This window comes from Girardinichthys multiradiatus, chromosome 10 (genome assembly GCF_021462225.1).
Source record: "Girardinichthys multiradiatus isolate DD_20200921_A chromosome 10, DD_fGirMul_XY1, whole genome shotgun sequence".
Lineage (NCBI taxonomy): Eukaryota > Metazoa > Chordata > Actinopteri > Cyprinodontiformes > Goodeidae > Girardinichthys > Girardinichthys multiradiatus.
The window spans coordinates 278,536-292,692 of NC_061803.1; the positions used below are offsets into that span (position 1 = coordinate 278,536).

Genomic DNA, 14,157 nt, shown 5'->3' on the forward strand with positions numbered 1-14,157 from the left:
AGGAGTGTTAAACTACGACCCTGCTTCCTGGTCTGAACCCTGGGTTGTCAGAGTTTTGGAGAACTAATAAATTCGGCGAGATTCCTAGAAAGAAGAGTTTGTCTTAACTTTAAAAAAAACAAACACAGAACACACAAACTGAGCACATGTGCTGAGCAGATAATCTGCTAGCACTAAGATGGCTGAGTTTTCAACACAAACAAAACCAAACTTCATAAAACAAAAAATCTTTAGATTATTTCATTCTAAACTACTTCTCTCTGGCCAAAACACTTAACCTCTTACGTGAACCATGCTGAGGAAATGTTGCATAAAGCATCCACAGTGAACAAAGGGTTAACTTGCAGCTAACCTCCGTAGCCGTGGGGAGGGGCAGTTCGCTCTGTCAGCCGGCCAAACTGCACGTTACTGCCGTAACCATGGTGATGCTGTCCCATTGTCCTTCTTTCAGACCGGGAAAACTGTTCCACTCGGCGTCGTAGAGACAGGGTTTCTGCTGGGAACTCTCTGGAACACAGTTTGCTTCTGTAGACCTCAGAGAGAAAAGTCAAGCTACACTTGTACCTTAATTACCGTTCATGAATGAATACCAGATACACAAACAGTAATTCATTCCTGCTTAACTTAGTGCATATGATCGTGTGATCGTATGACACTCTTGGATCCAGTTTGAAGAGTTATGGCTGTTTGCCAGCAAAGAGACATTATCGCGCTGTGTCCCTCCTTCCAGTTCTGCTGGGGACCTGTGTGGAAAAGGTCAGTTTTTTGCAAAAGCCGGGTTTTTATTTGGACAGTGACGTCACGGGAAGTCTGCTGTTACCCCGTTTCTGGCTGTGCTGGAAGTAGGTTAATGCGATTTATTTTGAAAGTTCCAGAAAAGCTCATACTGGCCCATCATGTTGTATCCATGGCTGTGGTCCCAACACTTAGGAGATTACATCGGAAGTGTATCACAGTAGCTGCTATAGTTCCAGAGAGAATGAGGATAGAATGAGGAAACACAGAAAAACATGATGAATGTTCCCCTCGCCAGAAGTTTTTCTGAATTGTACAGTATATAAACCTTTTAGAAATATCATGAATAAGGCTACAAACTTATGAAAAACACCTAAGTATGGCATGAAGACTGGATCAGAACCTGGTTCCTTTGACCAACCAGGTTCATGTATAACAATAACAGTGAAGACCTGTGTGTGTAAATGTGTGTGTGCGTGGGTACGTCCTAAAACAACAGCAGCCAGCAGGGGGAGCTGTGGTCCTGCTCTCTGCATCATCCCCCCAATAGACAGCAGCAGCTTCTTTGTTTCAGCAGTTTGTGTTATAGACACACACCTCTATAATAATAATAATAATAATAATAATGATAATAATAATAATTATTATTATCATTATAATTATGCATTTATGCAAATACGGTAACATGGGTTGTATATTTTGATAGGAATGATATTTAGTAATTATTTGGTATAATTTTTCCAGTATTTCATATGATGTTTAACTAAATGGAGAATGAACACTGCTTCAATAAATTGCCACTGCTCTTTCAGATTGTCATACTTTATTGTTTTTACAATAAGAGAAGGTATTTCCTTAAGTAATTTGCACATATGAGATGGATCTGCTAATTTGTGACTTTCTCGTGTGGGAAAAAAATCCAATTTGCATATTTGGGATTTAAAAACTCATCTATGATGAGGAAGTTATAGTATTTATAAAAAAGTGGAAAATATGTTGACAGAGGATATTTTCATGGAAATAATGAAGGAACCCCGAAAAATTACAAACCCCCAACAGAAAGTGCCGGGAAGTCTTATTAAAATCATTATTATGTTAATTTCAGAGGTTCATTATTTTAAAACCTGACACTGGAAACAGCTGTAATAATATTTATGTGCTTCAGAAGATGGGCAGAAATTTTGAGAAATGAAAACTTTCTGAATTTATTGAATAAATCTGATGCTCTAACTAATTTTGTCTAAAATATGATTATAAAGAGGCCTGCATTTTTATGCTGTCTGCTCTTTATTTTTCCAGAACCTTTTTCAGTATTTTAGTTTTTGTTTTTCTTAAACTGATTTAAAAAAAATATATATATGAATTGTTTAAAGGACCTCAACTCTGTGTAGAAAAAAAATGGTCAAAATGAATTTCATCATAACATGCACATTTTTAACACAGGGACCATGAGTGTATCTAACATTTTGTTGTTTGTTCAACAAAGTGATGATGCCAACAGAGAGTCAATTCAGCCCAACTTGCCATCTTCTGTCTGCTTTCTGACTGAAAATCCAAACTTTCTGTTTTGTTCACCAAAAACAAGATGAAAGACAAAAACATATCATATTCATTAAAATCCGTGAAACATTGCAAGCCTCAGTTGGATGAAATTCTTAATTCCAGAAGAAATCTCTAACATTAAAAGAACAGAGGGCATTTTACACTGACTGGTGAGGTTTAATGTGTCCGGCCACTAAATTTTGTTTTTATTTTATATATACAGGTCCTTCTCAAAATATTAGCATATTGTGATAAAGTTCATTATTTTCCATAATGTCATGATGAAAATTTAACATTCATATATTTTAGATTCTTTGCACACTAACTGAAATATTTCAGGTCTTTTATTGTCTTAATACTGATGATTTTGGCAGACAGCTCATGAAAACCCAAAATTCCTATCTCACAAAATTAGCATATTTCATCCGACCAATAAAAGAAAAGTGTTTTTAATACAAAAAACGTCAACCTTCAAATAATCATGTACAGTTATGCACTCAATACTTGGTCGGGAATCCTTTGGCAGAAATGACTGCTTCAATGCGGCGTGGCATGGAGGCAATCAGCCTGTGGCACTGCTGAGGTCTTATGGAGGCCCAGGATGCTTCGATAGCGGCCTTTAGCTCATCCAGAGTGTTGGGTCTTGAGTCTCTCAACGTTCTCTTCACAATATCCCACAGATTCTCTATGGGGTTCAGGTCAGGAGAGTTGGCAGGCCAATTGAGCACAGTGATACCATGGTCAGTAAACCATTTACCAGTGGTTGTGGCACTGTGAGCAGGTGCCAGGTCGTGCTGAAAAATGAAATCTTCATCTCCATAAAGCTTTTCAGCTGATGGAAGCATGAAGTGCTCCACAATCTCCTGATAGCTAGCTGCATTGACCCTGCCCTTGATAAAACACAGTGGACCAACACCAGCAGCTGACACGGCACCCCAGACCATCACTGACTGTGGGTACTTGACACTGGACTTCTGGCATTTTGGCATTTCCTTCTCCCCAGTCTTCCTCCAGACTCTGGCACCTTGATTTCTGAATGACATGCAGAATTTGCTTTCATCCGAAAAAAGTACTTTGGACCACTAAGCAACAGTCCATTGCTGCTTCTCTGTAGCCCAGGTCTGGGGAATGCGGCACCTGTAGCCCATTTCCTGCACACGCCTGTGCACGGTGGCTCTGGATGTTTCTACTCCAGACTCAGTCCACTGCTTCCGCAGGTCCCCCAAGGTCTGGAATCGGCCCTTCTCCACAATCTTCCTCAGGGTCCGGTCACCTCTTCTCGTTGTGCAGCGTTTTCTGCCGCACTTTTTCCTTCCCACAGACTTCCCACTGAGGTGCCTTGATACAGCACTCTGGGAACAGCCTATTTGTTCAGAAATTTCTTTCTGTGTCTTACCCTCTTGCTTGAGGGTGTCAATAGTGGCCTTCTGGACAGCAGTCAGGTCGGCAGTCTTACCCATTATTGGGGTTTTGAGTGATGAACCAGGCTGGGAGTTTTAAAGGCCTCAGGAATCTTTTGCAGGTGTTTAGAGTTAACTCATTGATTCAGGTGATTAGGTTCATAGCTCGTTTAGAGACCCTTTTAATGATATGCTAATTTTGTGAGATAGGAATTTTTGGTTTTCATGAGCTGTATGCCAAAATCATCCGTATTATGACAATAAAAGACCTGAAATATTTCAGTTAGTGTGCAATGAATCTAAAATATATGAATGTTAAATTTTCATCATTACATTATGGAAAATAATGAACTTTATCACAATATGCTAATATTTTGAGAAGGACCAGTACATCTTTAAACTTAGCTGAAGATCAATTAATTTGTTTTGTTCCCAAAATCATTTTAAATTTAGCCCCCAATACAGAAATGTTTGAAATATTGGTTCCTTGTGTTAAACATAACCAGCACTTCTATTTTTGAGTGTAAAAAACTAAATTTCAGAAAACCTTATTGAAATAAATTAAAACATAGACGGCTTTCTAAAAACGATCCCAACATGGTGGACCAATCAGAGACTGTAGCTCTTAGAGTCAGTGTGAGCTGGAGGACCATCAGAGATACGTTAGGACCACAAACGCAGAGAGCAGGAAGGAAGACGAGGGTCCTGCTGTGTGTGCAGGCAGAAGAGGAAGGAGGCGTTCCACCTGAAAACAAATCCAACTAGAAAACACACAACATGGAAAACAGGAGGGGGGCCTGAACTAGTTGTGTCTGTGCAGAACGTTTCACTGTCTACCAGGAGAACCTGCTGACTGAAGCTCACAGCAGTTGCTCAAAGAACCCGGTCATACCGTACACAGTCCTGCCTTACTGAGGAGAACAAAGACATGCAGCTGGAAGGACATGAAGTCAGCTAGAAAGCATTTTCCACATAAATCTCTATTACTCTATTGTCTGGTTGGAGAGCTGTTTAATAAGCAGGAAGCAGACGGTGTTTTATAATGGTAGCTTTTCACAGGTAAAATCTGTTTCTTCTGGAGTTCCCCAAGGTAGTTGTTTCAGTCTGTTATGACCCAGCTCAGTCAGGGAAAAGGGAAAGTAACATTAAACCAGATTTAGGTGGTTTTTAAAATAAAAAGTGATTTATTGTTTTGTCTTTTTCAGGCTTAATGAGAACAAAAGGAGGGTAATAAAGACATCCAAGATGGCGCCTCGGCGTGTTGGTGCGCATTGTTTTGTTCTGTTTTTTGCTTTAAAACGGTCTTCTGTGATGGTACCCGGAGCTCTTTCACCAGAGAAGAACTCATGAACATCAGGGCTACTACACCAGAGGAGTTATTTCCCACTTTTCTGCCTACTGCTCTGGAATTTTTGGACATTCTGGTCAAAGGTGCGCTCACCTTTGTTCACGCGGTGAAACGCCGGAAGAGAGGGAAACGGGCTGGGGTGCTGGTACGTCTTCGCCAGCGTGGACTACGAACACCGTTACCTGGAATATTTCTCTCTAACGTGCGCTCACTTCCCAACAAAATTGAGGAACTACAACTGTTGTTGGGGAAAAACAGGGACTTTTATTCATCGGCAGTTTTGTGCTTCACGGAGACGTGGCTGTGTGGATTAATACCGGACTCTGCGCTGCAGCTGGCAGGATTCCAGCTCTACAGAGCGGACAGAGACACGGAACTCTCCGGCAAAGCGAAAGGTGGAGGAATCTGTTTTTACCTCAACAGTGGTTGGTGCAACGACGTGACAGTGATTCAGCAGCACTGTTCTCCAGACCTGGAATCCTTCATCATAAACTGTAAGCCTTTCTATTCCCCCCGTGAGTTCGCTTCGTTCATCCTGGTCGGTGTTTACATCCCGCCGCAAGCTAACGTGCAGGTCGCACAGCGCATGCTCGCCGACCAGATACTGAGTGTGGAGCGGACCAACCCGGACTCCTTAGTTATCGTCGTTGCCAACTTTAACAAAGGTAATCTCACCCACGAACTCCCCAAATATAGACAGTTTATAAAATGTCCGACCAGAGAGGACAACATTCTGGATCACTGTTACACCACCATCAGAGACGCTTATCACGCCGTCCCACGTGCTGCACTTGGCCAATCCGACCACATCATGGTCCACCTGATTCCTGCATACAGGCAGAAACTAAAGCTCTGCAAACCTGTTGTGAGGATGACAAGGAAGTGGAGCAGTGAGGCTGTGGAGAATCTCCAGGCGTGTTTAGGCTGTACAGACTGGGATGTGTTCAGGACTACTACCAACAGTCTGGACGAGTACACAGAGGCTGTGACTTCCTACATCAGCTTCTGTGAGGACAGCTGTGTACCATCATGCACCAGGGTGAGTTACAACAACGACAAACCCTGGTTCACAGCTAAACTCAGAAGGTTAAGACTGGATAAGGAAGAGGCCTTCAGGAGTGGGGACAAAGACATATACAGAGAGGCAAAGTACAAGTTTGGCAAGGCAGTGAAAGAGGCCAAACGACTGTACTCTGAGAAGCTCCAAAACCAGTTCTCAGCCAACGACTCTGCGTCTGTCTGGAAAGGGGCTCAAGCAAATCACCAACTACAAGCCGAAAGCCCCCCACTCCATCAACGACCGACGCCTCGCCAACGACCTGAACGAGTTCTACTGCCGCTTTGAAAGACAAAGGGACAGTCCTGCAACCATCCCCCATGACGCCCCCAACAGCTGCAGCCACAATCCACCACCCCCACCTCCCCAACCTCAAGAGGGGCCTTGGCACCTCCAACCCCCACCCTGAAGTTCCCCCCCACCAGCCCCCTACCCACGCCGAGGACGGCTCTTTCCATCCAGGAGAGGGACGTCAACAAACTCTTCAGGAGACAGAACCCCCGGAAAGCTGCTGGTCCGGATTCTGTCTCACCAGCCAGCCTGAAGCACTGCGCTGATCAGCTGTCTCCAGTCTTCACAGACATTTTTAACACCTCACTGGAGACATGTCATGTGCCAGCCTGCTTCAAGTCCTCCACCATCGTCCCTGTTCCCAAGAAGCCAAGGACCACAGGGCTTAATGACTTCAGACCCGTCGCCCTGACCTCTGTGGTGATGAAGTCCTTTGAGCGCCTTGTGCTCTCACACCTAAAAGACATCACCGACCCCCTCCTGGACCCCCTGCAGTTTGCCTACAGAGCCAACAGGTCTGTAGATGATGCAGTCAACCTAGCCCTTCACTTCATCCTCCGGCACTTGAACTCCACCAGAACCTACGCCAGGATCCTGTTTGTGGATTTCAGCTCTGCCTTCAACACCATCGTCCCAGCTCTGCTCCAGGAGAAGCTCTCCCAGCTGAGTGTGCCCGACTCCACCTGTAGGTGGATAACTGACTATCTGTCTGACAGGAAGCAGCGCGTGAGGCTGGGGAAGCACGTCTCTGACTCCCTGACCATCAGCACCGGTTCCCCCAAAGGCTGTGTTCTCTCTCCTCTGCTCTTCTCCCTGTACACCAACAGCTGCACCTCCAGTCACCAGTCTGTCAAGCTTCTGAAGTTTGCGGACGACACCACCCTGATCGGACTCATCTCTGATGGTGACGAGTCTGCGTACAGATGGGAGGTGGACCATCTGTTGGACTGGTGCAGCCAGAACAACCTTGAGCTCAACGCTCTAAAGACAGTGGAGATGGTTGTGGACTTCAGGCAGAACCCAGCCCCACCTGCCCCCATCACCCTCTGTGACTCCACAATTGACACTGTGGAATCTTTCCGCTTCCTGGGAACCATCATCTCCCAGGATCTCAAGTGGGAGCCAAACATCAGCTCCCTCATCAAGAAAGCCCAGCAGAGGATGTTCTTTCTGCGGCAGCTGAAGAAATTCAACCTGCCAAAGACTATGATGGTGCACTTCTACACAGCCATCATTGAGTCCATCCTCACCTCCTCCATCACCATCTGGTACGCCGCTGCTACAGCCAAGGATAAGGGCAGGCTGCAGCGTGTCATTCGGTCTGCTGAGAAGGTGATTGGCTGCAGTCTACTGTCGCTCCAGGAACTGTACACCTCCAGGACCCTGAAGCGGGCAGGGAAGATTCTGGCTGATCCCTCCCACCCCGGTCACAGACTCTTTGAAACTCTCCCCTCTGGCAGGAGGCTGCGGTCCATCCGGACCAAAACCTCACGCCACAAGAACAGTTTTTTCCCATCTGCCACCAACCTGGTTAACAAAGCCCGGAAACCACCCTGACACTCTCCCTTTCCCCCACACCACCCCCCCCCCCCCTTTTTTTGCTGACCTGTAACTCTATGCGTTACATTAACGTTCAGCTTGGACTCCTGCTTTACTTGCACAATGATCACCTGCACTGTTGTATTGCTCTTGCATCTTATACTGCTCTATATTTACTCTCACTCACTTAAAACTGTGCACATATATTTATATTATATTGTAGATATGTTTATACTGTTTAATTTGTATTGTATTGCACCGACTACGCCAAAACAAATTCCTTGTATGTCCAAAAACGTACTTGGCAATAAAGCTTTTCTGATTCTGATTCTGATTCTGATTCTGATAAATCTGAACAATAATGAAATAATAATAATGAAATAAAAAGCTTTCAGTCACTAATCAAAATAAAAAAAAAACAAAGTGAGGCATCTGTCTGCAGGAGCTCAAAAATGCTTTTAAAGTTACACCAGACAGGCCTCTGACCAAACCAAACCAAACTCTTGGTTACAACCTATACCTGGCAATACCAACTAGTTTGAGCTAATATTTCAACAAACAAGTCAAAGGTATTCACAGGGGGCCCAAACAAAGAGGCTAGCTGCTCAGAATAAATCACAGCCACTCTCATTGACTGGTGAGCTGAATTTAAATAGAAGGGTCTCTTCTGTGATTGGAGGAGCCAGTGATGAATGGTCCAGTCAGGTGTCAGAGGGATGTCCATCAGGAGGAGTTGGGATAAGCCAGCCAATCCCAGACAGGTAACTGCACAGCTGGGTCAGCAAATCATCAACCTGCAACCATACAGCCTTTTGCAAATCAAATGGTCTCAGGCCATGAAAAACTTCCTTTATTGTTTTTAATTTTTAAAAACGATTTTCCTTTTCCAAATGTTTAAATCAAGAACTGCCATCACAACCTCACCATGTTTATTCATGATCCGAGAAGAAAACTGGATTGGTCCAGCACATGTAAATTAAGTGTGAAAAATGTGCGTGTGTGTGTGGAGGTGCTTAATACAAGTGTTAGCTGCTGACCATCACATCAATCTGTCACTCTGGAGACATCTCAGTCAAAACAGAGCTCAGCCAATCACAGCGCAGCACCTGCAGGAGGAGGGAGAGAGGTGAGGTCACACCAATTTACCTGCTGTAGGTGTTTGAAGAACCACACACACACACACACACACACACACACACTTTCTGGTTGTGATGAAGTCAGTACTGATAGAGCCGAACCAGCTGGGTATCATCTACAGGTTGTTCCCGCTCTGTCATCCTAACGTCTACCTGTTTGAGTGTGTGAGCCTTTGTGCTGTTATTCCAGTTTAACCAGTTTAAACTGAAACCAGTTCAACAGAAGAAAACAGGATAAGTTTTATAGACAGCTAGATGGCTTTTCTAAATATTGAAGCTTTTTTAATCTTCAGGTAATAAAAAGTTCAAACAGAGGGAAAAAAACAAATGAAAAGGTGGATTTTATTAAAGCAGAACTGTTCTGCAACTCTGCCAGTTTGTCATTCTTCTGAGGGCCACAGGACAAACGGAGTCAGAATGTAGGGACACATCTAAAACATCAAGGACATTAGATTCTGAGGACCATGATTGAAAACCACTGATCTAGAGGATGTTCTGTATGTGGTAATTATGTGTGAGGTGTAAAACAACATGAGTGTAGGCTCATGGCCACCATTGTAATATTTAACCCAGCAGTTCTGTCTTCTTGTCTCTGCAATAATCTCATGGTGCATTAAAGTACACCGTAGAAAATAAATGACCTATATTGAAATACATCTAAAATTACATGATCTCATTTCTTAGTTGAAATGCCGCCATAGGTATGTTCAACAATAGTCTACTGGTTTTATTAAATAATCTGATTAAAACTCATATGTAGACCAGTCACTTTTTGAGTCAAAATGCTAAACAATTTAACTTTGATATGTGGAGTAAAGACGAAAATTCAATCTGGGAGACTCACCCCTCCTCCAGCTTCACCCAATGGCTTCTCCGTGCGTCTCCACGCCAACCAATCAGCTTCAAGTCTGCAATAATCCTCAGCCAATGATCCTTCAAGGCTCCACATTTAAAGTCTCCCATCCATGGATTTCCCAGCTGTCAGTCGAGCTTCGACCTTCTTCCACCCCATCGCCTCCATCGGATTCTCAGTTCCATTACCATCAGGCCTCCTCTCCATCACCAGTACCAAATCCGGGGGAAGATAATTCTAATTCTAATCCTAATACGTTCATCAGTTCATTCATTATCAGCATTCATGTCTTCCTCAGGGGTCTGAGCGCCAAACAAATAAACATCCATTGTGTAACTTCTCTAATTGCATTTTGTGTTTCTTATTGTGGGTCTCTACAGGATTGAAATAACAATTAAAGGACTTATGGTTCAATTTTTGTTTTTTTAATTAATAAAAAAAGCCACAGTTTCAGCACCATGGACAGCATCCCAGAGGTCAGGTTCAAATGGATTGATAGACGGCTGGGCAGTGAGTCTGTAGACTGACACAATTAGTTTTTATGACCATTTCAACTAATTCTGAAATCCCATTTAATAAGGAAATAAACTGTATTTAATATAAGAAAATCAGAACATCACAATAAATGTTCTTTAGTCTTATTCAGTTACTCTTATGGTTCCTTGGCCTGGTCTGTGACAGAAAGAGACAGAGACTAAAACACTGAAGCAGGAACATCAACGGTGGAACGGAAAGAAAACAAACTATGATAATGGCAGTGATAGCTGCCTGTACTGTGCACAGACCCACCCTAGATGCTGCTTCCAAAGGTTTAGATCAAGACGGCGTTGACATTTTCTGAAAACAAATTCATTTTATTACTTTGCTGCATTTTGAAAGTGTCCAGCATTGAAGTGACTGGAGATCAAATGTTATCACTTGACAAAACCGATGTACAAAAGTAAAATTATTTAAATAACGGTAAATGATTTGAGTAGGGTTAAAATCTGTATAGAAGCGCAGGTGTTGAAGAAACACGTGTTGCTGACTGGGCCCGACCCATTTTAAATATGTCCCGTGGTCTCTGTTGATACAGACACAGCAAACTGGTGAGGTTGATTTTGAGCCAAATGCAGGCAGGAGGATGGCAATCTCACGATAAAGCTGATTTCAAATGTTAAACAGGGAAGTAATGGTAGCTAATGGTAGAACAGAAAACTGAAACTAAGAGGCTTAAACATTGGAGAGGCTGATTACTAGAATGAGCACAGGTGGGTCTGATAATGGATGGAAAACATGGGGATGAAGATAAAACTTAAATCACTAAAATGTTCAACAGGGAAACAAAAAGCAGTCAGAGAAAAACAAGCCAAGAGGGAAAGCGAAGAGCTGGAAAACTCAGAAACAACTGAAACAAGGAAGTAAAAGAACACAGTAAACAAGGGGAGATAGACTGTCAAAATAAAACAAGAAACAGAAACTCTAAACTACAAGTCCATAAATTATCAAGGTGGGAACTTCAGGAGCAACGATGGAGCTGAAGGACAAGCACAGGACACACTGAGGACAGAAACTGAGGTCAAGCATGGCTTTACTGCATTTTAATTAACCTACTGCCTGAACAACCTGCCAGAACCGTAAAGTTTGGATTTATCTCCAACAACATGAAATGAACATGTTGTGGATGAATTTAAATTTGATGTCTTCAATTACCAGGTTGATATTAATTTCTTTTGTTCAGAGAAAATATTTTCATGAATGACAAATGATAGTTCATATTAAAAGCAGTACGGCTCTTCAGGCTGCCTGGGAATTGGTGCAGAACTGAACTCTGAAGTCCTCCTTTCTTTGGCAGTAAAGACAAATATCATGATAAGACCATAGACTTAAAGAAAAAGACAAAAGATCTGAGTCACTTCCAGGATCAAGCAGATCTGAAGATGTTGCAGAATCTGTTAAACCAAAGACAAACCAGAAGGACAAGGAAAACCTCCATCAGGACCAGAACAAAGTCAGCAGGCGAGGAACATCAGGCGGAACTTATGCAGAGAACACCAGGTGGGCACCAGCTGAGGTAAGAGAAGTAACCAAGAAAAGTCCTTCAAAATAAAACAGAGAGCAAACCAGAACACTTCAACAGAACATCAAACTAAACAGGGAGATAAAAACAGACAAGGCCCAATGATAAAGAACCATCTGATCCAAGTGATGAAGAACTGCCAGAGCTCATTTAACGAAGATGTGTTTGTTCTGGAGAGGGCAGGGGGGCCATTATAGCTCTACGATAATGAAATGATGAAGAACTATGTTCTGATGAAGAATCGTTTTGAGCAGACAGTTGCATGGTTTCCTCTGCTGACTGACCTTCTGTGGTCTCTCTGTAACAACACATGAAGCTGCTCTGTTTGATCTAACGAGCAGCTTTAACCTATTTTCACCTGAAGTTCATTCAGGCGTGTAAGATCAAACATGTTCTACATGCAAACCAGCCGAGCTGTGAAATGTCATCAGTTTCACACACAGTTTCTCAGCCTGTCACTGGTAATGAACCAGTGAGTCCATCCAGTTGGAAACTGTCTGAGTGTTATCCTGCTGCTCCAGAGTTCACACTGTTAAATCTTCATCAGCACACCTGATGTACAACATCTGCCTCAGACACAGGTGGAGAAACCCACCTGGGTCACAGTCTGGCAGAGAGACCAAAACTTTATAGTGTTCTCAGCCTTCCAACACCTACAACCTGGTCTCATATTCAGAGGTCTGGTTCTGGATGGATGGAGGTCATGACGTTTCTGGTTGTACTCCATATTGCTCACGAGATCTGATGTGTTGTTTGGAGCTGCAGGAAGAACCTCAGTTCTGAACCCATTTCTGGGTTTTGTTCATGTCTGCAACACGTTCCTTCAGAACACATCAGTCTGCTGAAACACCTCAGTTTGAGCTCATTTGTTTTGTCAGGTGTCAGAAACAGATTACAAGACGTCATGCCAACTGTAATTTTGGCATTGGCTGCTGTGGAGACTGATGGCTCGGTCACACTAACATGAACGCTTAACGAGGAACACGTTCAGACATGTCATCAAACAATAATGCGTCATCAGAGCTGCTGTCACATGTTCTCAAAACATTTCAGATCAAACTGCTGCTGCAGTCACTTTAACATCACAAAATAATGACACACTCTGCTGCATTATTAATACACACACATACACACACAGGCACATACACGCACATGCCGCAGGCTTTCAGAAACACTCCATAATAATTTATCTTGAATAAAATATTGGTCTGCTTTTAATATTTATCCTGGCTTTTAAGAAGCTTGGTCTCTGCCCACCCAGCTGGAACGCACACACACACACACACACACACACACACACACACACACACACATACACACACACAAACACACACACACACACACACACACACACATATTGATGCTCATTTTAAATGTTAAAAAATGACAAGATAAAGATGTTGATCCCCAGAGCTGTTTAACTTTTAACACAAAGTGATGACTAAAAGGCTCCAGCATGCATGTTAAACTGAGCATGTTAAACTGAGCATGTTAAACTGAGCACATGTTGTGTTGCTGTGCGTGCACATCAGTCTTCTGCTGCTTTAAATGGACGAGATTGAACAAGCGTTCATATTTATTTCATCTCAGACATCAACTCTGGTCGGGAAGTTGTGTCTTTAATGAAAGAATTATGAACTCTGACATTTCTGCACATTAACTTCTACAACATTCATCCTCGCCATAAATATAGATTTCACTCTCACATGTCCACAGTAAATGTGTCTCTTTGTGTGGCTGAAAGCTTCTCTAAAGCTCACTGACACATTTTATTGAGTCTCTGTGTGTCTCAGTAAAGTGGAAGTTTTCCTCACAGAGACCCACTTCAGATTTTATTCTCATCTGCAGGAGGATGGAGTCCACAACATGTTACAGGAATAAAACAGCAGTAAACTGGAAATAAGATCTGCATCAGCATGAGACAAAATACGCTCCTCTCCCTGCAGACAGGTTCAGATCATCTGCAAACTTGGAGGAACAAGGATAAACTGGAACTGGACAAACTTACGTGGACAGTCATAAAAACATCAAAGTTCAGATGACATATCTGTAACTGAGTTCTGTTCTGAGGATTCAGAGCTCAGAATGAAGCAGCTTAACCACTAACCAAATTCAGTCCTAAAAAACCCAGGATGACCTTCAGAAAGCCCAAAGAACCGTTGATCCAGACCAGTTTAAAGAATATGCTAGAGCCTGG

At 42.9% G+C, this 14,157-nt stretch overlaps 1 long non-coding RNA gene across 1 annotated transcript; it reads right to left on the reverse strand.

Moving 5' to 3' along the window:
* Nucleotides 1-808: 808 nt before the first annotated feature.
* Nucleotides 809-10,037, reverse strand: LOC124874962. The gene is made up of 3 exons (XR_007039923.1): nt 9,893-10,037; nt 8,950-9,018; nt 809-962 (listed from the first exon to the last, which is right to left on the reverse strand). It is a non-coding gene; the product is annotated as an uncharacterized LOC124874962 (long non-coding RNA).
* Nucleotides 10,038-14,157: the final 4,120 nt, after the last annotated feature.